Source organism: Lissotriton helveticus, chromosome 11, assembly GCF_964261635.1.
Source record: "Lissotriton helveticus chromosome 11, aLisHel1.1, whole genome shotgun sequence".
NCBI classification, from domain to species: domain Eukaryota; kingdom Metazoa; phylum Chordata; class Amphibia; order Caudata; family Salamandridae; genus Lissotriton; species Lissotriton helveticus.
Window position 1 is genome coordinate 819,502,661 of NC_136072.1, and position 24,533 is coordinate 819,527,193.

General features: G+C 44.2%; 1 long non-coding RNA gene across 1 annotated transcript in view; it reads right to left on the minus strand.

Annotated features, from left to right (window-relative positions):
* Positions 1-1,040: 1,040 nt before the first annotated feature.
* LOC144792098 (uncharacterized) overlaps positions 1,041-24,533 on the minus strand; it is a 215,502-nt gene continuing 192,009 nt past the window's right edge. The window contains exons 4-5 of the long non-coding RNA XR_013602506.1: positions 17,625-17,690; positions 1,041-1,106 (exon numbers count right to left, since the gene is read on the minus strand). This is a non-coding gene — a long non-coding RNA (uncharacterized LOC144792098). The remainder of the gene's footprint in view (positions 1,107-17,624; positions 17,691-24,533) is intronic.

The following is a 24,533-nucleotide window of genomic DNA, read 5'->3' on the forward strand; positions in this document are numbered from 1 at the left end:
TCAGCTCTTTCACCCACCCTCTTTGATACTCACCAGGTGCTTCAGCAGAAGCCAGTCTTAGCCTCCACTTCCATAGATAATCCAGACTGTGGAAGTTTGAGGAATCTGAAAAGGGGAAACATACTGGCAAAAAGTTTCACTCGCAAAATCAAAATCTGTATGTCCCCTTACTGCCTTCTGCTCAGCTTGTTGTGTATTATACACTTGTTGCTTCTCTCCCTTGTCACCTGTTGTCACAGAAGGGTCTGAGTGGAGCTCTAGCAGATAGTTACCTCAACGTGCTCGCTTCTTCTCACGACATAACTATTTTTATGTTGCCGGTAGCCAGCAGACTAAGGTTTTGTAGTGTGCATTGCTACAGTGGCCCCTGCAGCTCTTCCCTTTCCACTTATCACCCATGGATTTGGACAGAGGCCTTGAGCTGTTTTGGTGCTCCGCCACTAGCTCCAGACAACTTCCCCTGCTGCTGTTCTCTGGAACTCCTTAATAATGGTTGACCTGTTTTTCGATAACTTTTTCTGTATATCAAATTGCATTTGCCTTTGAATTAAAAATGTTTCTGTACTCTTTATTTTCCAAAGTAATGGCTGCCTTTAGTTGTGGATACTCTCTTCACCCATGTTGTTTTCCCATTTCCATTTTTTAAGCAAATTCAATTTTCATTTATTATGGGATATTTGCTTTTCCAGGACCTCATGCCCAGCAAGATGTTGCCTTTTTAGGTCGAGCCTAGCCAATAGGTCTTATCTATGAGACCTTATAAGTGTTTAGTTATCCAGCACAATATTCTTGGTGCAACAACATCAACTGTTGCATAGCTAAACACTTATAAGGTCACAAAGGCAAGACCTATTGGCTTTGCCAATGCTTGTTGATTGTAACCTCCGACAAAGTCATCAAAGGAGTGTGTCCTCAGTTTGGGCAGTTGTTAGAGAAATTAGTGCCTCTCTGGCTACTACGCTATGATGAAGGGAGGAAGCAGTACCTGAAATAGGTTGAGCAGCATTTTATGAAAGAATCTACAAGACTTTTCAACTTACCTGAAAAAGGTCTTCAATCAGAAGCTCTGCAGTCCTGGTTGGAGATCCAATGGGTCACGCAAGTACCTAGAAATTCAAGAACAGAGAATACAACGAATATGAAGGACAAAAATGAATGAACTACAATACCATTAATTTGTCAGTCATTATATGATAATTACAAAGACTGTATATGTTCATCTGTGACAACAATCCTATTAGTAAAGACTACAAGAAAGAGTGAATCCATAATAATTGGAAGAGAAGCTAATGCCTAGGTCTAGTAGCGTATGTTAGAGTACATAAACGGAATATGTTAAAGTATAGTAAAGGTACATTTAGGAAAGAAGTACAGAGTAATGTGTTGTTTTTGTTTTATGTTTTGCTGTTCTCAAGACTACTTGAGTGACATGCCGTAATATAAGAGCTGGTGGTAAAACGAGAATAGCCAGAACAGGAAAGAGAGAGAGAGAAGACAAACCAGACAGTCTCTTCTTAAATCCGATCCCCTTTCCCCCCTTTGGAGCACTACTTACTTCTAGTATACTTGGGAGTAAGGGGAGTTCCTGAGATGGGCATTGGGGAAAGGTTTTGTTCTTCTCCCATGCAAGTTATAGGTAAGAGGCCTGACAGTAAGCAAAAGAACGATAGCTTCGGATGTTACCCCAAGTGATTGCAGGTGGTTTGACAAATTGCAAGCATTACTCGCATCACCTTATGTGTTTTTCATGTACCGCCCTAAGTGGCATGGGTGTGCCCAGATGTGGGTCCCATGCTCACTGTGTCACTGGAACCAAGCTGTACCCAGCTGATGAGCCCATATCTAGGGTGAAACCGGTCCTGGGGTGCTTGTGCTCTGGTTCAGGAAGAACCTAGCTTGGCAGTCCGAGTTGGACTGTTCCCATGAGGAGCATGGTCAAGACTGATTTGCATATGGTTGGGTCCAAGCTGAGGTGGCATGGTGAAAAAAGGACGATGGATAGGGATTCTACCCAGAGTAATTGCCAGTGGTTAGACAAACGGCAAGCTTTAATCCCATCACTTTTTGAGTGTTTCATGTACTGCCCTAAGTGGCATGGGTATGCCCAGACGTGGATCTCATGCTCACTGTGTCCCTGGAACCATGTTGTACCCAGCTGATGAGCCCATGACTAGGGCAAAACAAGTCATGGGCTGCTTGTGTTCCGGATAAGGATGGACCTGGTTTGGTAGTTCGGGCTGGTCTGTTTCCATGAGGAGCAGGGTCAAGACTGATTTGCATATGGCTAGGTCCAAACTGAGGTGGCATGGTGAGCAAATGAACAATGAGTTGAGATGCTACCCCGAGTGATTGCCACTGGTTAGTAAAATTGCAAGCATTCCTCCCATCACCTTTTGTTTGTTTAATGTCATTGATACACCATTCATCATTAGGGCCAACTATAGATAATTCCCTGGAACAAATGAAAAAAGCAAATGACACAGCTAAGGCTAAGGGAATACTGAAACTAGAAGCAGTTTAAGGCAAGGATCTTCTAAATACAGAAGGGGTCATGGTCACAAATTGTTCATGCAGCAAGGGTAATACAAGGGTAATACTGATCCATGCACACCAAACCATCTTTTTACTTAACTTCACAGTTACATCACTGAGCTCTGCATGGCTGTTGGTTTCAGCAAGAGAACAAGGAAAGAGAAAACACACATGAGGATCTGTCATTAGCAATAAATGACTTGCTAAGTCGGTTGCTAAGTCGGTTACCCACAACACTGTGCACTAATGGGAGGAATAAGTGAAAACCCACTCCAATGGTAGCCCATTACAGACAAGTGAGTACTGAAAATCATAAAGCATGTTATTGTATCAAGCACACACCTCTATCAAAACAAGAGGTCAAAGATTTACTGCTCAAAGAAACAACAGAACAAGTTCCATTCAATGAGCTAGACAACAGACTGTACTCGGCTTACTTTTCAACAATAAAGCAAACCCTCAATCAGCAATCCATTCTGGAATTGCAATTCTTAAACAAGTGAATAATGACAGAAACATTTCAATTGACAATGTTGCAAAATGTCACTCTATAGCTTGAAGGGAAAGAACAATAATGGGCCTCAAGGGATGGCACCTGCATCCACATCTTGATGCATCACGTGTGAAAGAAGAGTCAATTACAAATTCAACGTTTAATCATTTGGGATAAAGTCGGCATAAAAAAAGTTCCCAAAATGTGTAGCAGTGGTGACTGCACATTTGAGGGAACAGTGCGTTTGTGCCTACAAATACTTGGACGATTCGCTGGTAAACGGAACTCATTTCCTGCAATGACTGACAAGCATACAAAATGTGAGATCTCCAGTACCAATTGGGACTTTGAGTTTTCAAATGACAATTTTATGAAGTTATACATGATTCAGCCCGTGTGGCAGTTCTGCCAAGAGCCTCCTGAAGGTTTTATAAAGTTAATTTAAATGAGATCCTTTCCAGCAGACCACAACCAGTCTTTGACAAAAGACCATGCAGCCATGCTAACTGACAGAGCAGTAAGAAATCAGCAAACCATAAGCATCCTATTTAAATTGACTTGGAACATTAAACCTTGAGAAAACCCAATTACTTAAATGTCACCAAATAGGAGGTAAGGTATGAAGGACAATCCAAATACAGAAATAATTAGCAATGTGAAATCGCAAGCAATTCAAAGAACATTTCATCAGAGTATACAGATATTTTCCATAGTGGATGAAAAAAAGAACCATCATATAAATGAAATAATGAAGTAACTAACATGTCGAGAAGGTCTGCATTCTCTGACTCACAGCATACCTGGAAAAGTGCTTTCACATTGGGATCACTTTAGGTGCAATACACAAGAACTCTATTAAGCAATACCCTATAAAGCAATCAGACCACCTAGACAACAACAAAGCAACTAAAGTGACCTTGTGTGGAAAACAACTTTAGTGTAAAGGGATACAAGATAAAATATAAAAAAACAGAGCATAGAATGTAAGACTATGTACCCTGGAAAAGAGATCTGTGCAGTAACAAAACATACTCCGGATGGATTGTAGGTATCTAAGGCAGAGGCAACTGTAACTAATAATTCTTTGATGTACATACAATGAGGAACATGTGAATAGTACCAACTGCAAGAAACAAAGCCTATGCTAATCACATACATGCATGAGTTAGTGGTTTACAGAAACACAGAATAGGTAGGTAGGTAAGATTTTTTCCATAATTTATATTAAAAATCACTACAATATCATGAACAATACAACAGCTCAATTGATCATTGAAAATATACAAGACATTATCACCCATAAATCAACTATCATTAAAATATACGGTGATAATATTATGTGCAAAGCATCTAGAACAGTTTATTTAAGCTGGCCTTGAGGTGCAGCTCCACCAATGAAAGAAATCTGGTAGCACGCCCAATAGATTTATTGGCACTCACTATAAAACAGAATTTTGTACCGTCTTTGAGTGTCCTTTTACCTGCTTGGAGAGAAAGTGGTTTCATAATTTATTTCCTCAGGTCCAGTCTAAGGGGCATGGACCAAGGATGTTCTACTGTTTCTGGAAATAAATGACACACACAACATTGTTTATTGTTGTCCCCGGACTTATTCCAAGATCCCTCTAACTGCCATGTGTCTCAGCCAAACAGCTAACTACATACGTGTGTGCATGCACAGGGGTCTGTGTACATGTAAAAGAGACTGGCATGAAAACAATAAGTAATCAAACACAATAAGTAGTTTTGCAATGGAGTCTTCGGTCAGGTGTGGCGCAGCAGCCAGGGTGACTGACACCGGACGCTGGGGCTCACGGTTCGATCCCCGGCACCGGTGGCAGGTGTCTGCCCAGCACCATGTGATTCTGGGCAATAGCTTGCCTAATCTTCCCGACGGCCCCCAGCGCCGGGAAACCTACGGGTAGCTGTGTGCTTTACAAATACAGGTTTATTATTTATTATTTTATTTATTTAATAAAGGTTATTTGTTATGGCAAATACATCTCCAAAGACAGACGTCATTTTATGTTCTATATAGCTGTGCAGTCCTTTCTATTATCAATGATTCAGAGATGCGTGTTCATGTCAATAACCACATTTCGAAAAAGACTCTGATGCAGGTGTGACGACGCATTTATTGATTAGGTCAACTTGACTCCCATCATTTGCTGCATCTGGTGTTCTGTTGTTCCTGAGTATAGACCAACAGCCTTGGTAGGCGTGAGCAGGACCAGTTTTCTTCTGGTTAAAGTCTGTCTCTTAATCCATAGGTCAAAGATTCAACCCCCTTTTTAAGGTCACAGTCTTTTAAGGTAATGGGGAGCGTTTACAGAGACAGTGAGGACTTGCCCGTTTGCCGTGAGGGGAACGGCTCATCTTTCTTCTTTGGGGCTATCACCACTTCGCCGTGAGGGGAACGGCTCACCGCGCCGCGCCAGCACCATCGCCGCCGCGAGGGCAGGGACCCCAACTCCCAAGTGCCCCGGCGGTTGTGGAGCGCGAGTGACGCCAGCAGAGCGCCCGGAGGCGCGTCAAAAGAGAGGAATGCCTCTCGCCCCGCGAGTCGCACGCGGGAGCGCCCGGGCAAAGCCCGGGCCAAGGGCGGGCCGTTTAAGCCCGTTAAAGACCGGATAAGGCTGGGTCGGCCACCCCCCTTACACCCACCGCACGGCCTACCCCTGTGAGTACTCTGTTTATGTTCATTATTGTAGCTCATTGGGTTTTCTGCAATGCCCCCTAAGGAGGCTATGGGGAGAGTGGACACTGCCAATTTTACAGGAGCCATGGACCAATTCATAACGAGGATGAACTGTGTTGTTGACGAGGGGATCACAATAATGGAGCGACGTGTTTCCCAGGAATTGGCTATTGCAAGAAGGTCTTCAATGGGACACATTGCGAATGTGCGGACTCCTGTTAACTTAGGTGTAAATGGTGGTATAGGTGCTTCACCAATTTTAGAACTCCCCATTCCACAGCTCCCCTCTTGTGACTTATCACAGGCCTCACTTGATAGTCAGTCCACGGCCTCAGAATCATTGTTGTTATCCCCCCAAAAGTTGCCCATTGTGCCTAATATAGTTAAGGTGCACAATACCAGACAGCAGCGTGGGAGAGACCTGGGGGCAATTCCAAAAAATAAGCAAGGGCTAGCAAATAACATTGGTGGGAGGAAAAAGAAAGCCCCAAAAAATATGAAAGAAATCCCAATTACTCTGGAGCAGCCCTCTGTAAACTCCGCCCCAGGTTTAGCTGATCCTTCACTGCCTTGTGGGGTGCACCAGGTAACAGGTGGTTTGCCGAATCAAGGCGACCAGGAAGGGGTGACGGAGGTTGAGCCAAATGCCATCTATGAGACTCTTAGAATTCTTCTAGCTCCATTAGAGGTCAGATTGACTAACATCGAGGTCCATTTAAAAAGGATTGAGCGTGACCTCAAGGGAATTGTAGAACCCCCTTTAAGGGATAACACTCCCACAGTTACTAAGTTATTAGCCAAAACCCGTGGGAAGAAGGCTCCGGCTGCAGCCGTCCAGAAGGACGTAGTAGTATCAAACACAGCCCACAAGGTCTCGCCCGCAATTCCAGTTGCACCTCCCATTAAGGACATAGCATCTACTAATATAAATGGACAACAAAAGCATAATATACCACAAGATAGCATAGGTGGTGAGATCCCATTTGCCCATTCAAATATAGGGAAAAACATCTTAAATTTACCCCCGGAGGTTTGTTCACTTGTGGTAATCTTAGCTGGGGTACCAGAGTTGGGCAAACATGAGGTGGAAACCCCCACAAAACTGCGGAATAGGGTTGTACATTGGTTAAACTCGAACAGACCACTGCCCCCCGCCTTGTTGGCAAAATACTTATGATTCGGAGGGTTCCATGGGTCGGACATCTGACCAAAAATATAAGGGGCCACTGTATTTTGATCAATTTTAACAACCCTAGAATTGTTGATCATATCTGTAATTGGAGATACCCCAGTGCCTGTGCGACCATTCACTCTCTCCCACTGACTTATTTTTATCCCCGGGGTCATTTTACCTCACAGATAGATGGATGGTCTTTGGTGCAGCGGAATAGGAGGGGACCACCACAGGGGGGAATGGTTTATGCCCTCCCTTCACTTGGACCCTATCTCCAACCATAACAGGTTTGATTGTTTGGAGGCGGTTGATTGACTCGATGCTGGAGTAAGAGTGTTGAATAGTCCCTCTTCCCCTCTGGGTAGTTGCTCTCCCCACTCATCTGTATCAAAACAGTTCTTGAGCCCTGAGTCTTCAACTTTATCCCTGGAACCTATGAGGATTACTAATATTGTTACCAGTCAAGATTTAAGTGAAAATTTAAGTGTCCCAATCCCCGGTAATGTTCACATTAACAACCTTAAACTTGTCTCGTGGAATGTGGCAGGTCTGCGAAACAAGCTTTCACTACCGGATTGGAATAATTTTATCGATGGGTATGACATATGTATGTTCCAGGAGACATGGTGTCTTGAACCCTTATATAAACAGGGATTTTCTTGTTTTTATGTACCTGCTACCACGGTTGGGCGAGGACGTCCCTCTCGAGGGTTTATGGCATGGGTAAGGGTGGACCTTAACCTTAAGATCACTCATCACATTTGCTCATCTCTGGATATTATGAGACTCTCCATTAGGGGCTTGAATGGTGTTGCCACTTGGGAATTCTTTAATGTATATGCTAGAGGCACTCAAATGGGGGCCAAATCGTCCAATATTGCTATTTTATCTGATTTGCTTAAATTGTGTTCTCCTGATTCCTTAGTTCTGGTTGCTGGGGACCTCAATTGTTCGTTTGAGCCTTTGGCAGCAGATGACATCCTTGGAGTGCATGAAGATGATGCCCGATGGGGCATCCCGCCCCTCTTGCTCACGCCTGTGAGGAGATGGTCCCCAGTTGTCATCCAATTGAACGCCCTCATGATAGAAACAGGACTAAGAGCTGTAAATGGCCGCACCATCTCCGATGCTCAGGGGGCAAATACATATAACAGAGTATCGCATGAAAGTAGAATTGATTATATAATGGTGGACAGGAGAGCATGGAAGTTAGTGGTGGACATGGTCATTATACCATCAGAGGAGAGCGACCATAACCCCTTATCCCTCACATTGGTGGATGTGTGGCAGAGAAATGAGCATACTCGGTCACATGGTGCGTGGTTAATAACTAAGAGAGTTGTACCATCTAACTGCAATAGATTCCTCAAGTGGCCCAAGTTTAGCATAGACGAAACTAGATTAAGTGCACTGGATGGAATCCTTAGTGAGCAGTCCTTAAGGCTTTCTGCAGCATGTAATGGCGCGGCTGGGCCTGCGGAGGCAGAAACCATTTATACTGATACTATAGATCAGATTGGCAAACTGTTCGTAGTTCCAGGTAAAAAGAGCTCGATAACTGTTAAGCCAGCGCAGAAATGGTTTGATAGTAACTGCAGAATGAGGAAAATAACTTGATTCTTGCTATTAAATCTATCAATCCAGTTGCTGTTCGGTCGGCCAGACTGCACTATAAACAAGCCATAACAACAGCTAAAAGGGAGTGGGAAGAATCTCACTGGGAAAGCCTTAGAGCTGCAAGTAAAACTAAGAATGGTGAGCTATTTTGGGCCCTAGTCAGAAGATCGAACGGCTGTGACCCGGACCAAATCTCCAACCATATTACAGACACCTAATGGTTTGAGCACTTCAGTAAACTCTATGGGTGCGTTGAACCGCCCGGAGCTCCAGGGCATTTGAGCGGTGCCCTGGCTACTGGTTCCGGAGGGGTTCCCCTAATTAGAGTTGATAAGAAAGAGGTGCTGGCTGCAATAGCTAAGATTGTACCTGCTAAAACCCCAGGGCAGGATGGTGTACCGGGCGACCTTTTTAAAGCCAATCCTGAAGGCTGGGCCACTTATTTTGCAAGCCTTACGAATGCTCTGTTGGAAGGTTCACCTGTCCCGAATTCATGGAAGGCGGCCAAAGTGATCCCTATTTACAAGAAGGGCCTCAGGGAGTACCCTGCCAACTATCGTCCAATTAGTCTCATAGATGCAGGGCAGAAATTGGTTGGCAGGGTACTCTTGGAGAGGATTCTTTCCTGGACTGATGAGAACAACATCATCTCACCCTTTCAGGTGGGCTTTAAGGCCTGCACAGGCACAATAGACCAGGTATTTAGGCTGGTACTCCTGCACTGGAAGGTGGTTACCATTGGCAAAGGCGGTCTTTATTTGGCATTTATTGACTTGAAGACCGCCTTTGACCTGGTCCCCCGAGCCCGCCTATGGCTGATCCTGGAGGAGATGGGGATTCCCTTACCCATTGTGAATCTCCTGGCACGCATGCATGACGGTACCTATGCCCGTATTAGATGGGGATCACAGGAGCAAAAAACTGACAAAATCCCTGTGAACCGAGGGGTACGCCAGGGCTGCGTACTAGCCCCGACACTCTTCACATTATTCGTGAATGGCGTAGTCTCTTTCTTGCTCGAAATCAGCGCTGATGCCCCGGTTTTGGCGGGTGATAAAGTTTCCGCACTTCTCTTTGCGGACGATACGCTGTCGGTATCAAAAACTCCCGCAGGTTGCAGAAGTTGCTGGACCGCTTTTGCCTGTTTTGTAAGCTCAGGGGCCTTGTAATAAACACTTCAAAAACCAAGCTCCTTTATTTTAACCCGAGTAGGTCGTCCAGATCCACCCTCTCACTGGATGGGGTGCCATTGGAATGTGTAAAAGAATTCGACTACTTGGGAATTAGAATTTCGGATAAAATGAAATGGCAGCCACACATTGATAAAATGGCATTAAGCCATAAAAGGGTAGTTGGAGTATTAGGGAGGGAACATCGTGCATCCACCTCCAAGCCCATTGCTCCTGCTTTGGATATCTACGCAGCGAAAGCTGTAGGCTGCGCCCTTTACGGCCCAGAGCTTTGGGGCTTTGACTGTGTTGATGCCCTAGTCGCTGCAGAGAATACGTTTTTTAAGGAGCTGGTATCGCTCCCGAGGGGTGCTCCTACTAAACCACTCTTGAGTGATCTGGGTCGCCGCTCTATTAAGGATTTAGCCACTCTACGCCCTTTTTTATATTGGGCCCAGCTATGGCGGACCCCGGAGCTCTCAAGGTATGTAGATGGCTTAAGAGAAGTCATGAACCTTCATGGAGCCCACAAAATTAGTTGGATTAGAAACATAAAGAAGCTCCTGCTCGTAACGGGCCTGCCAACTGATTGGGAGCCTGGGGTATCATTATCCAAGGCTGAAACCAAGCGAGCCTATTGGTCATGGGTTGACAATCAAGAACAGAGGGACCCGAACCTAGGTAGGCTGACTGAGGCGATTCGACAGCATAAATTAAAGCCTCGTCTGGAGTCCTACCTAGATTTTATTAAGAAACCAAGAGATAGATCCCTTTTCATCCAGTTTAGGTTGGGAACACTCCCCTTTCGTGATTATACCTGTAAGTGGAAGCCCCGCACCAAACCTCTCCTGACTGCCCAATCTGTGAAGGTGTCATTGAAAATATCCCTCATGTCTTTTTTGTATGCCCAGCGTACGCTAAACCCAGACAGAAATGGCTCAAACCTGTGTGCCTGTTGCTTGGAACCAGGGACCACTCCGCTGCACTCAGAATACTTAAGGCTGATGCTAGCACAACCTTAGTGTGTGGGGTGGCCAAATTTCTTAGTTGGGCCTGGATGATTAGGCTGAAGGCTATTAGATGATTTAAGTTTTAGCTGAATCTTTTACATGTATAAATCTTCACAAAGCTGCTAAAGTTTAATATATTTTTAAATTATTTATTGTAACATAAAAGATTTTTACTATAATCTTTTTAAAATGTATTGCTAATGAATTGTGATTTTATATTTTTATGTGCTTTTATGATATTCTGTATATCGAAATAAAGCTTTAATGTATGATTTATGTATGGTAAAAGGTTAATAGTTTACGGTGTCAAGCTGGATTGTTCACCCTGGAAACCAGATCGATTAGTGTAATTCAGCATTCAGTTTATTGTGTAATCCTTAGCATAATTCATCCAATTTGTACTTGTAGTAGTAGTAGTTTATTTGTTGATTAATTAAAATCAATACAAAAAAGTAAAACAAAAAACAAACATATCTACACATAACTATTAACATCCTTGGAAAGATCCACCGATTACGAGTTGATAAATGACATTTTTGACAGAATATTAAAAACATTACATAAAGATAATTAAAATGCATTATGCTTACTAAGGTGCCTTATACTAGCAGAAAATACTATTTAAGCATGTGAGGTGCAAAGTTTGTGACCACTGGAAGGGGGCAGCTAGCCACTTGACTTGTACACTACCTCCTGTTTACAGACTTGCACTGTGACTCTAACATGTGCAGGAAATATGGAGTGTGATTGGTTGGCATTCAGGCTGTGTGACAAAGTTGATCCTGCAGTTAAGTAATTAAACACAGTCGCACACATGAGATCTGGCATTGTGTCATACTTTCTTACCTAGAAATAGTTGCGTGTAATCTCATCTCGCCTCTGGCTTCCAGCTGCTGCACCAGCTACACCAGCTGGCATACGTCCTAGGCCAGGCCCCTCCACGTCTGAGGAATCCGATTCACTGACCTCCACTGGTGTGCCTTTCCTGGTGGCGATGTTGTGCAGCATGGCACATGCTACCACTATCTTGCAACAGGTCTGGGGGCTGTATTGTAGTGCCCCTCCGCTCTTGTGGAGGCATCTGAATCTGCTCTTCAGTATCCCAAATGTGCGTTCAATGGTGCCTCTGGTTGCTATGTGTGCTCTGTTGTATTGCCGCTCCCCAGCGTTGGCAGGATTCAGGTAAGGCGTCAGTATGAAATCCAGTACAGCATATGCACTGTCACCTGTGGGGTAGGATGGATATGGTTAAACACTGTCCTGCACATGCTATCCTTAACAAGTGTGGCCTCTGTTCAAATGCATTTACCTAGTAGATATCCCTCGCCAAACTCCTCACTTGTGAGTCTACGGTGTATACCACTGTGGTGGAAGATGTAAGAGTCATGCGTGCTGCCAGGGTATTTGGCAACAATGTCCGTGATGATGTGTTTGGCATCACACACCACCTTTATTGTATGTTCAGTGAATGGTAGCGTTTGCGGTTCCTGAACACGTACTCATTCTGGGAGCGGGGGGATATTGCAACGTGTGTCCCATCTATACATCCGATGACGTGGGGAAATTGGGCAATTTGATAAAAGTCCTATTTGGTCTGGTCTAGTGCCTGTGGGGTGCTTAGGAAGTACATGTGGTGTTGCATCCTCTGTACCATGGCTTCAAGGAACGCGTGGAAAAAGCGCGATAGTGCACTTCGTGACACTCCTCCTGCTGAGGCTATCACCCCCTGATGCCAAGAGGTGTAGTGAGCACAGGACCTGGATGTGAGTGGGGATGGAATGTGTCCTGTGTGTGGGGTGTTCTAGGAAGGGTTTGAGTTCCTCAATTAAATCATGGATACTGTCTTCATCCAGTCTGTAGTGTGTGTAGATGTCCTCCTCAGTGCGCTGGAAGATTGTAATGCGCGCACGGAATATCCTCTCCTGGCGTCTCCTCCTTTGTGCAACAGCTCTGAGTCGCATCCTCCTGGCTATCACGTACAGCCCAGCCATTGTGGAAAAAAGTCTGTTACATTCAGGGACTCCTTAAATAGTTTTCACCTGGTTATCACCTGCTCCTACTTGGTGGTAATTGCGATTCTGTAAATTACGTATTTCCGGAAATCGCAATTTGCGTTTTTTTCATACATTCCAATGCGATTTCCTGATTTGCGATTTCACGTTTGCGAATTTCGCACACGAAGAAATCGCAAAATGAGAAATCGCTAGGAAATTCACAGATTTTTGATGCTCGCAAAACAAGGAACTGCATTTTTTGCGAATTCTCATTTTGCGAGGCACTTTTGCTTCATACATTCGAAATAGCAAATTTTCATTCGCAAACGCTGTTTTTTGCGATTCGCAGCGCTTGCGAACGAAAATTGGCTTGATACATATGGCCCCAAGAGAATTCATGCATGGCAGTGTCAAGCAGATGCAGCTTTAAAAGAACTGGGGCATGGTAGGACAGTGTTCGTGGGAAATGCTGCATATCAGTGATCCACTAGACATCTCTGGTGGCCAGCAAGAGGTTGATTCTAGACCAAGCTTTGTGAGTGGATGTTATGCATGTTCCCTCAGCTGCGTATGTGGTGGGCATGCAGGATATCTGTAAGGCTGCTGTCCGCAATAATGGTATTTAAGTGTGCAGCAGCCTATAGGTGCGGGCTGCATGTCTTGCTAGATCTATCTATCCACTCTGGCGTCCAGCACCACATTGAAGTCTCCACCCCATAGTACAGCCCCCGGGCCCACTGATGCCACTAAGCATCAGACCTCAGCAAAAAACAGGGTTCATCCATGTTGGGGGCCATACACCAATACTAATATCAATGGGCATCTTGGTAGGATGCCTGTCAGGATAACATATCGCCACTGTGGATCGCAAAGCATGGAACACGTGCACCAGTGCAACATTGTGCAGAGCACTACTGCTAAACACCGCACATAGTTTGAGTTGCAGGGCCTTCAACTGCACAGCAACATGCTTTGTTGCATTTATAGTAACTTTTGAACTGTTTGAGCTAGAAACTATTTTTTGTTGTTAAAATCTGCAGATTATGCCCCACATGAAGGATTATGTGGCAAATCTATAATCATGCTAAAATCCTTGCGGCCACAAGATCGCATAATTCCAGTGGCCCTGACGATAGTCCAGTAGCCGAACACAAGGGAATCTCAAAGACTGAAGAATTGGTGAAAAGGAAATTCTTGTGGCCATAAATGACCAAAGACATTAAGCAATATGCGGTTACATGTGAAACTTGTGCTCTGGATAAATCGGAGATACAAGCTCCCAAAGGGTTTCTACAACCACTGCCCAATCCCCCTCTTCATTGGCATACAATAACTTTAGATCTGATACTTGATTTACCTTCTAGCCAGGGGTTTGACACATCCTACTGTTCGTCTAAGCCATCACACATTTTATTCCATTAAAGGGAGTACCCACAGCAAAGCTGCTTGAATTACAGTTCAGCAAACATATAGTACGAGCACATGGACTACCAAAGGTCCTCATTTCAGATAGAGGTTCCCAGTCACTTTCTCGTTTTTGGAGGGCCTTCACTAGAGGGTTAAACATGGAAACTAAGTTCTCCGCTAGTTATAATCCCAAAATGGATGGGCAGACCAAAAGAACAAATCAAGAACTAGAGCAGAATTTAAGGTTATTCCTATTAGATCAGGAGAAAGACTGCCCAGAGTATTTATGGGCAGCATAGTTCGCACACAATAAAACCAAAATGTGTCTACAGGTTATTCACCATTTTACTTAAATCACGGTAGACAGTCAATTTCACTAGTGAATTTCTAAGATGTCGCCATATTCGCAGTTAAGAATGTAGTTCAACACCTACCCTCATTATATAAATTAGCAGTGGACAATTTAACACAAGCTAAAGAACGTTATAAGTATTATGCAGACAAGGAAATGAGAGAGGCACCAAGTATTCTGGTAGGAGACTGGGTATGGCTCAATACAAAGAATCTTAGACTAAAAGGTAACAGGAACTTCCAAACTTGTTTTGTCGGACCCTACCCAGTGGAGAAGATGGTCAATCCTGTGATTTTTCGTTTAAGGATACCTCCACATGTTAAGAAACATCTAGTCTTCCATGTTTCACTGTTAAAGAAAGTATCACCGAATTTGAGAATTAATCTACCTCCTAAACCTTTATTCTTAGAAGGAGGGTTAGAGTTTGAAGTGACAAGAATTCTGGACTCAAAGAAGGTAAAAGGGTAGGTGTACTTCCTGATTGACTGGAAAGGTTACGGACCAGAAGACAGATCCTGGGAACTCTGTACTGAAGTGCATGCACCTCGGTTAACTAAGGCCTTTCATAAACAATTTCCCACAAAACTAAGAGCGGGAGGAATTTCCTTGCAAGGGGGTACTGTCAGGAACCAATGAAACAACATTAGAATCAGAGCCCACTCTTTTGGCATAATTCATTGCAATAGGGGTGTTAGACGAAAAGGCATGAAAACTGCCATGAGCTGGAGAAAATCACAGCAACAAAGGAACTCTAAGATGGCCCCCAAATAAAGTACTATTGAATTCTCACACTAGTTGTTACACTCTCTTCAGTTCGGACCGTGAAAGGCACTCTGCCTCAGCTCAGCACACTTCACTGAAGTAATTTCCCAGTGCACGTAAACTCCAGTAATCTCCATTGTGTTAGTGTAGAACAGGGTAGTGGTGTCAGTCATTTTAAGAACAGTGTTGTTTTAGTGCTCGGGCTTGGCACTCTTACCAGGGTGTAACTGTTCCAGTTGGAAATAACAGGCTGAGTAGTGGTCCACTGCTCTGAGGTGAGATTAGTGTCTTCCTTTCAGACACGTCCTTTGTAGGTCTCGCCTAGGCAGTGCGCATGCCCTGCTCTAAGAGGGCCTTTAGCCGTCAGTCTTCACTTTTCAAGCACTCGCTCTCGTGGCGGCAACCACCTTGCGGGAGCGAGCAGCGGCGCGCCACAAGCACGAGTGCAGTGCTTGAAAAGCTAAGACTGCTCTACCAAGCGCGTGTGCACCACACGCAGGCTCACCACCTGCTCCCCCTCTCTCTCACAACCTCTTCCTCATCCTAAATCACTCCCTCCTCCTGGCACCCCAACTTATTTTTCATAGATCCCTCTGGGTTGCTATCTTTGATCTCTGTCTGTATGTTTTTCTTGACTGTCTTCTCGCTACTTTCTCTGCATCTTAGCTAACGGTTTTATTATTTGTTTGAAACTGTGACAGATGCCTTATATGTTTTGTATTGTGGTCTTCCAGCGTTCGCATCAGAAGGTTTACTCCGTTTCTGAGGATTCACTGGAAGATTATTTATCTGCATATACCTCTACTGTCATGACCTTATCTCAGGGATAGCCTAGCACATTTGCATTTATCATTTGATGAATCTTCTCTTAAACATTTTTCTGCCATTACTGAGAGCCTGCCACGGTCTCTGCAGGTAAGAGCGGTAGGGCGGTGGGGCCAGGTGAGGGGTGATTTCAAGAGACGACTACAAGGGAAAATTAAATATTTAATCTTCCCTCTTACTTGTCTCTCGAAATCCCCCCTCACCTAGCCCCACCGCTCTTACCTGCAGCGGCCGCGGCTGCTGCGAGCTTTGTATGAGTTACTGAGAGGAAATGGTTATAGGGTGTTATAATTTATGTGGATAGATGGAACCACATTAGGCTTGTGGACGCTTCCGCTGAATCTATCAGTACGGTCTTTTCAGTGCTTTCTGTGGGATTAATGGTACCTTTGCAGCAGCGGGTTTCCACTCTGATGGCAGAACTCTCAGGCTCATCCACTCTAGCCGTACCTTATCCCGTTGTGGAGCAACTGGTGCTCTGTGTTTGCATACGTTTCGGCAAGAGAGTCTCAGAGGGCTTTCTCCCCACCTCCTTTAGCTTCCTGCTGTAGTCAGCTCTTTCACCCACCTTCTTTGATACTCACCAGGTGCTTCAGCAGAAGCCAGTCTTAGCCTCCACTTCCATAGATAATCCAGACTGTGGAAGTTTGAAGAATCTGAAAAGGGGAAACATACTGGCAAAAAGTTTCACTCGCAAAATCAAAATCTGTATGTCCCCTTACTGCCTTCTGCTCAGCTTGTTGTGTATTATACACTTGTTGCTTCTCTCCCTTGTCACCTGTTGTCACAGAAGGGCCTGAGTGGAGCTCTAGCAGATAGTTACTTCAACGTGCTCGCTTCTTCTCACGACATAACTATTTTTATGTTGCCAGTAGCCAGCAGACTAAGGTTTTGTAGTGTGCATTGCTACAGTGGCCCCTGCAGCTCTTCCCTTTCCACTTATCACCCATGGATTTGGACAGAGTCCTTGAGCTGTTTTGGTGCTCCGCCACTAGCTCCAGACAACTTCCCCATCTGCTGTTCTCTGGAACTCCTTAATAATGGTTGACCTGTTTTTCGATAACTTTTTCTGTATATCAAATTGCATTTGCCTTTGAATTAAAAATGTTTCTGTACTCTTTATTTTCCAAAGTAATGGCTGCCTTTAGTTGTGGATACTCTCTTCACCCATGTTGTTTTCCCATTTCCATTTTTTAAGCAAATTCAATTTTCATTTATTATGGGATATTTGCTTTTCCAGGACCTCATGCCCAGCAAGATGTTGCCTTTTTAGGTCGAGCCTAGCCAATAGGTCTTATCTATGAGACCATATAAGTGTTTAGTTATCCAGCACAATATTCTTGGTGCAACAACATCAACTGTTGCATAGCTAAACACTTATAAGGTCACAAAGGCAAGACCTATTGGCTTTGCCAATGCTTGTTGATTGTAACCTCCGACAAAGTCATCAAAGGAGTGTGTCCTCAGTTTGGGCAGTTGTTAGAGAAATTAGTGCCTCTCTGGCTACTACGCTATGATGAAGGGAGGAAGCAGTACCTGAAATAGGTTGAGCAGCATTTTATGAAAGAATCTACAAGACTTTTCAACTTACCTGAAAAAGGTCTTCAATCAGAAGCTCTGCAGTCCTGGTTGGAGATCCAATGGGTCACGCAAGTACCTAGAAATTCAAGAACAGAGAATACAACGAATATGAAGGACAAAAATGAATGAACTACAATACCATTAATTTGTCAGTCATTATATGATAATTACAAAGACTGTATATGTTCATCTGTGACAACAATCCTATTAGTAAAGACTACAAGAAAGAGTGAATCCATAATAACTGGAAGAGAAGCTAATGCCTAGGTCTAGTAGTGTATGTTAGAGTACATAAACGGAATATGTTAAAGTATAGTAAAGGTACATTTAGGAAAGAAGTACAGAGTAATGTGTTGTTTTTGTTTTATGTTTTGCTGTTCTCAAGACTACTTGAGTGACATGCCGTAATATAAGAGCTGGTGGTAAAACGAGAATAGCCAGAACAGGAAAGAGAGAGAGAGAAGACAAACCAGACAGTCTCTTCTTAAATCTGATCCCCTTTCCCCCCTTTGGAGCACTACTGACTTCTAGTATACTTAGGAGTAAGGGGAGTTCCTGAGATGGGCATTGGGGAAAGGTTTTGTTCTTCTCCCATGCAAGTTATAGGTAGGAGGCCTGACAGTAAGCAAAAGAACGATAGCTTGGGATGTTACCCCAAGTGATTGCAGGTGGTTTGACAAATTGCAAGCATTACTCGCATCACCTTATGTGTTTTTCATGTACCGCCCTAAGTGGCATGGGTGTGCCCAGATGTGGGTCCCATGCTCACTGTGTCACTGGAACCAAGCTGTACCCAGCTGATGAGCCCATATCTAGGGTGAAACCGGTCCTGGGGTGCTTGTGATCTGGTTCAGGAAGAACCTAGCTTGGCAGTCCGAGTTGGACTGTTCCCATGAGGAGCATGGTCAAGACTGATTTGCATATGGTTGGGTCCAAGCTGAGGTGGCATGGTGAAAAAAGGACGATGGATAGGGATTCTACCCAGAGTAATTGCCAGTGGTTAGACAAACGGCAAGCTTTAATCCCATCACTTTTTGAGTGTTTCATGTACTGCCCTAAGTGGCATGGGTATGCCCAGACGTGGATCTCATGCTCACTGTGTCCCTGGAACCATGTTGTACCCAGCTGATGAGCCCATGACTAGGGCGAAACAAGTCATGGGTTGTCCACGGCCTCAGAATCATTGTTGTTATCCCCCCAAAAGTTGCCCATTGTGCCTAATATAGTTAAGGTGCACAATACCAGACAGCAGCGTGGGAGAGACCCGGGGCCATTCCAAAAAATAAGCAAGGGCTAGCAAATAACATTGGTGGGAGGAAAAAGAAAGCCCCAAAAAATATGAAAGAAATCCCAATTACTCTGGAGCAGCCCTCTGTAAACTCCGCCCCAGGTTTAGCTGATCCTTCACTGCCTTGTGGGGTGCACCAGGTAACAGGTGGTTTGCCGAATCAAGGCGACCAGGAAGGGGTGACGGAGGTTGAGCCAAATGCCATCTATGAGACTCTTAGAATTCTTCTAGCTCCATTAGAGGTCAGATTGACTAACATCGAGGTCCATTTAAAAAGGATTGAGCCTGACCTCAAGGGAATTGTAGAACCCCCTTTAAGGGATAACACTCCCACAGTTATTAAGTTATTAGCCAAAACCCGTGGGAAGAAGGCTCCGGCTGCAGCCGTCCAGAAGGTATCAAACACAGCCCACAAGGTCTCGCCCGCAATTCCAGTTGCACCTCCCATTAAGGACATAGCATCTACTAATATAAATGGACAACAAAAGCATAATATACCACAAGATAGCATAGGTGGTGAGATCCCATTTGCCCATTCAAATATAGGGAAAAACATCTTAAATTTACCCCCGGAGGTTTGTCCAATTGTGGTAATCTTAGCTGGGGTACCAGAGTTGGGCAAACACGAGGTGGAAACCCCCACAAAACTGCGGAATAGGGTTGTACATTGGTTAAACTCGAACAGACCACTACCACCTTGTTGGCAAAATACTTATGATTCGGAGGGTTCCATGGGTCGGACATCTGGCCAAAAATATAAGGGGCGACTGTATTTTGATCAATTTTAACAACCCTAGAATTGTTGATCATATCTGTAATTGGAGATACCCCAGTGCCTGTGCGACCATTCACTCTCTCCCACTGACTTATTTTTATCCCCCCGGTCATTTTACCTCACAGATAGATGGTTGGTCTTTGGTGCAGCGGAATAGGAGGGGACCACCACAGAGGGGATGGCTTATGCCCTCCCTTTACTTGGACCCTATCTCCAACCATAACAGGTTTGATTGTTTGGAGGCAGTTGATTGACTCGATGCTGGAGTAAGAGTGTTGAATAGTCCCTCTTCCCCTCTGGGTAGTTGCTCTCCCCACTCATCTGTGTCACCACAGTTCTTGAGCCCTGAGTCTTCAACTTTAGCCCTGGAACCTATGAGGATTACTAATATTGTTACCAGTCAAGATGTAAGTGAAAATTTAAGTGTCCCAATCCCCGGTAATGTTCACATTAACAACCTTAAACTTGTCTCGTGGAATGTGGCAGGTCTGCGAAACAAGCTTTCACTACCGGATTGGAATAATTTTATCGATGGGTTTGACATATGTATGTTCCAGGAGACATGGTGTCTTGAACCCTTATATAAACAGGGATTTTCTTGTTTTTATGTACCTGCTACCACGGTTGGGCGAGGACGTCCCTCTGGAGGGTTTATGGCATGGGTAAGGGTTGACCTTAACCTTAAGATCACTCATCACATTTGCTCATCTCTGGATATTATGAGACTCTCCATTAGGGGCTTGAATGGTGTTGCCACTTGGGAATTCTTTAATGCATATGCTAGAGGCACTCAAATGGGGGCCAAATCGTCCAATATTGCTATTTTATCTGATTTGCTTAAATTGTGTTCTCCTGATTCCTTAGTTCTGGTTGCTGGGGACCTCAATTGTTCGTTTGAGCCTTTGGCAGCAGATGACATCCTTGGAGTGCATGAAGATGATGCTCGATGGGGCATCCCGCCCCTCTTGCTCACGCCTGTGAGGAGATGGTCCCCAGTTGTCATCCAATTGAACGCCCTCATGATAGAAACAGGACTAAGAGCTGTAAATGGCCGCACCATCTCCGATGCTCAGGGGGCAAATACATATAACAGAGTATCGCATGAAAGTAGAATTGATTATATAATGGTGGACAGGAGAGCATGGAAGTTAGTGGTGGACATGGTCATTATACCATCAGAGGAGAGCGACCATAACCCCTTATCCCTCACATTGGTGGATGTGTGGCAGAGAAATGAGCATACTCGGTCAGATGGTGCGAGGTTAATAACTAAGAGAGTTGTACCATCTAACTGCAATAGATTCCTCAAGTGGCCCAAGTTTAGCATAGACAAAACTAGATTAAGTGCACTGGATGGAATCCTTAGTGAGCAGTCCTTAAGGCTTTCTGCAGCATGTAATGGCGCGGCTGGGCCTGCGGAGGCAGAAACCATTTATACTGATACTATAGATCAGATTGGCAAACTGTTCGTAGTTCCAGGTAAAAAGAGCTCGATAACTGTCAAGCCAGCGCAGAAATGGTTTGATAGTAACTGCAGAATGAGGAAAATAACTTGATTCTTGCTATTAAATCTAGCAATCCAGTTGCTGTTCGGTCGGCCAGACTGCACTATAAACAAGCCAAAACAACAGCTAAAAGGGAGTGGGAAGAATCTCACTGGGAAAGCCTCAGAGCTGCAAGTAAAACTAAGAATGGTGAGCTATTTTGGGCCCTATTCAGAAGATCGAACGGCTGTGACCCGGACCAAATCCCCAACCATATTACAGACACCGAATGGTTTGAGCACTTCAGTAAACTCTATGGGGGCGTTGAACCGTCCGGAGCTCCAGGGCATTTGAGCGGTGCCCTGGCTACTGGTTCCGGAGGGGTTCCCCTAATTAGAGTTGATAAGAAAGAGGTGCTGGCTGCAATAGCTAAGATTGTACCTGCTAAAGCCCCAGGGCAGGATGGTGTACCGAGCGACCTTTTTAAAGCCAATCCTGAAGGCTGGGCCACTTATTTTGCAAGCCTTACGAATGCTCTGTTGGAAGGTTCACCTGTCCCGAATTCATGGAAGGCAGCCGAAGTGATCCCTATTTACAAAAAGGGCCTCAGGGAGGACCCTGCCAACTATCGTCCAATTAGTCTCATAGATACGGGCAGAAATTGGTTGGCAGGGTACTCTTGGAGAGGATTCTTTCCTGGGCTGATGAGAACAACATCATCTCACCCTTTCAGGCGGGCTTTAAGACCTGCACAGGCACAATAGACCAGGTATTTAGGCTGGTACTCCTACACTGGAAGGTGTTTACCATTGGCAAAGGCGGTCTTTATTTGGCATTTATTGACTTGAAGACCGCCTTTGACCTGGTCCCCCGAGCCCGCCTATGGCTGATCCTGGAGGAGATGGGGATTCCCTTACCCATTGTGAATCTCCTGGCACGCATGCATGACGGTACCTATGCCCGTATTAGATGGGGATCACAGGAGCAAAAAACTGATAAAATCCCTGTGAACCGAGGGGTACCCCAGGGCTGCGTACTAGCCCCGACACTCTTCACGTTATTCGTGAATGGCATAGTCTCTTTCTTGCTCGAAATCAGCGCTGATGCCCCGGTTTTGGCGGGTGATAAAGTTCCCGCACTTCTCTTTGCGGACGATACGCTGTTGGTATCAAAAACTCCCGCAGGTTGCAGAAGTTGCTGGACCGCTTTTGCCTGTTTTGTAAGCTCAGGGGCCTTGTAATAAACACTTCAAAAACCAAGCTCCTTTATTGTAACCCGAGTACGTCGTCCAGATCCACCCTCTCCTTGGATGGGGTGCCATTGGAATGTGTAAAAGAATTCGACTACTTGGGAATTAGAATTTCGGATAAAATGAAATGGCAGCCACACATTGATAAAATGGCATTAAGCCATAAAAGGGTAGTTGGCGTATTAGGGAGGGAACATCGTGCATCCACCTCCAAGCCCATTGCTCCTGCTTTGGATATCTACGCAGCGAAAGCTGTAGGCTGCGCCCTTTACGGCCCAGAGCTTTGGGGCTTTGACTGTGTTGATGCCCTAGTCGCTGCAGAGAATATGTTTTTTAAGGAGCTGGTATCGCTCCCGAGGGGTACTCCCACTAAACCACTCTTGAGTGATCTGAGTTGCCGCTCTATTAAGGATTTAGCCACTCTACGCCCTCTTTTATATTGGGCCCAGCTATGGCGGACCCCGGAGCTCTCAAGGTATGTAGATGGCTTAAGAGAAATCATGAACCTTCATGGAGCCCACAAAATTAGTTGGATTAGAAACATAAAGAAGCTCCTGCTCGTAACGGGCCTGCCAACTGATTGGGAGCCTGGGGTATCATTATCCAAGGCTGAAACCAAGCGAGCCTATTGGTCATGGGTTGACGATCAAGAACAGAGGGACCCGAACCTAGGTAGGCTGACTGAGGCGTTTCGACAGCATAAATTAAAGCCTCATCTGGAGTCCTACCTAGATTTTATTAAGAAACCAAGAGATAGATCCCTTTTCATCCAGTTTAGGTTGGGAACACTCCCCCTTCGTGATTATAGCTGTAAGTGGAAGCCCCCGCACCAAACCTCTCCTGACTGCCCAATCTGTGAAGGTGTCATTGAAAATATCCCTCATGTCTTTTTTGTATGCCCAGCCTACGCTAAACCCAGACAGAAATGGCTCAAACCTGTGTGCCTGTTGCTTGGAACCAGGGACCACTCTGCTGCACTCAGAATATTTAAGGCTGATGCTAGCACAACCTTAGTGTGTGGGGTGGCCAAATTTCTTAGTTGGGCCTGGATGATTAGGCTGAAGGCTATTAGAGGATTTAAGTTTTAGCTGAATCTGTTACATGTATAAATCTTCACAAAGCTGCTAAAGTTTAATATATTTTTTAATTATATATTGTAACATAAAAGATTTTTACTATAATCTTTTTAAAATGTATTGCTAATGAATTGTGATTTTATATTTTTATGTGCTTTTATGATATTCTGTATATCGAAATAAAGCTTTGATGTATGATGTATGTATGGTAAAAGGTTAATAGTTTACGGTGTCAAGCTGGATTGTTCACCCTGGAAACCAGATCGATTAGTGTAATTCAGCATTCAGTTTATTGTGTAATCCTTAGCATAATTCATCCAATTTGTACTTGTAGTAGTAGTAGTTTATTTGTTGATTAATTAAAATCAATACAAAAAAGTAAAACAAAAAACAAACATATATACACAAAACTATTAACATCCTTGGAAAGATCCACCGATTACGAGTTGATAAATGACATTTTTGACAGAATATTAAAAACATTACATGAAGATAATTAAAATGCATTATGCTTACTAAGGTGCCTTATACTAGCAGAAAATACTATTTAAGCAGCATATAACTAAGATAACATATGTTAACAGCAGATATTATAATTGCAAAGGTTTAGCGATTATCAATTCATACGCGATAACAAAGTGCATTATGCTTACTAAGGTGCATTATACTAGCAGCAAATACTATTGTAGCAGCATCTTACTAAAATGACATGTGTTAGCAGCAGGTATTATAATTGCAGATGTTTTGCTATTGTCCATTCATAAGCAGTAATAAAGTGCAATATGCATCACCACCAAGGTTAATTTATAATTATTATACATACGACCACAGAGCTAAGCTAACTTCTGCTTGTCGCAGGTAATATAGCTTAAAAATTAGCTATTAACAGATCACAAACCAAAGTAAAGTGCAATACCCCAATTTTGCCGCCAATTCAAACATTGTAAATAAACTTCATAATAAAATGCCTTTTGTTAACAGCAATTCGTGTGATACGACCTATGAGCTGAAATGGCTTATAATAGCAACATATTTCATAGTTTCAAT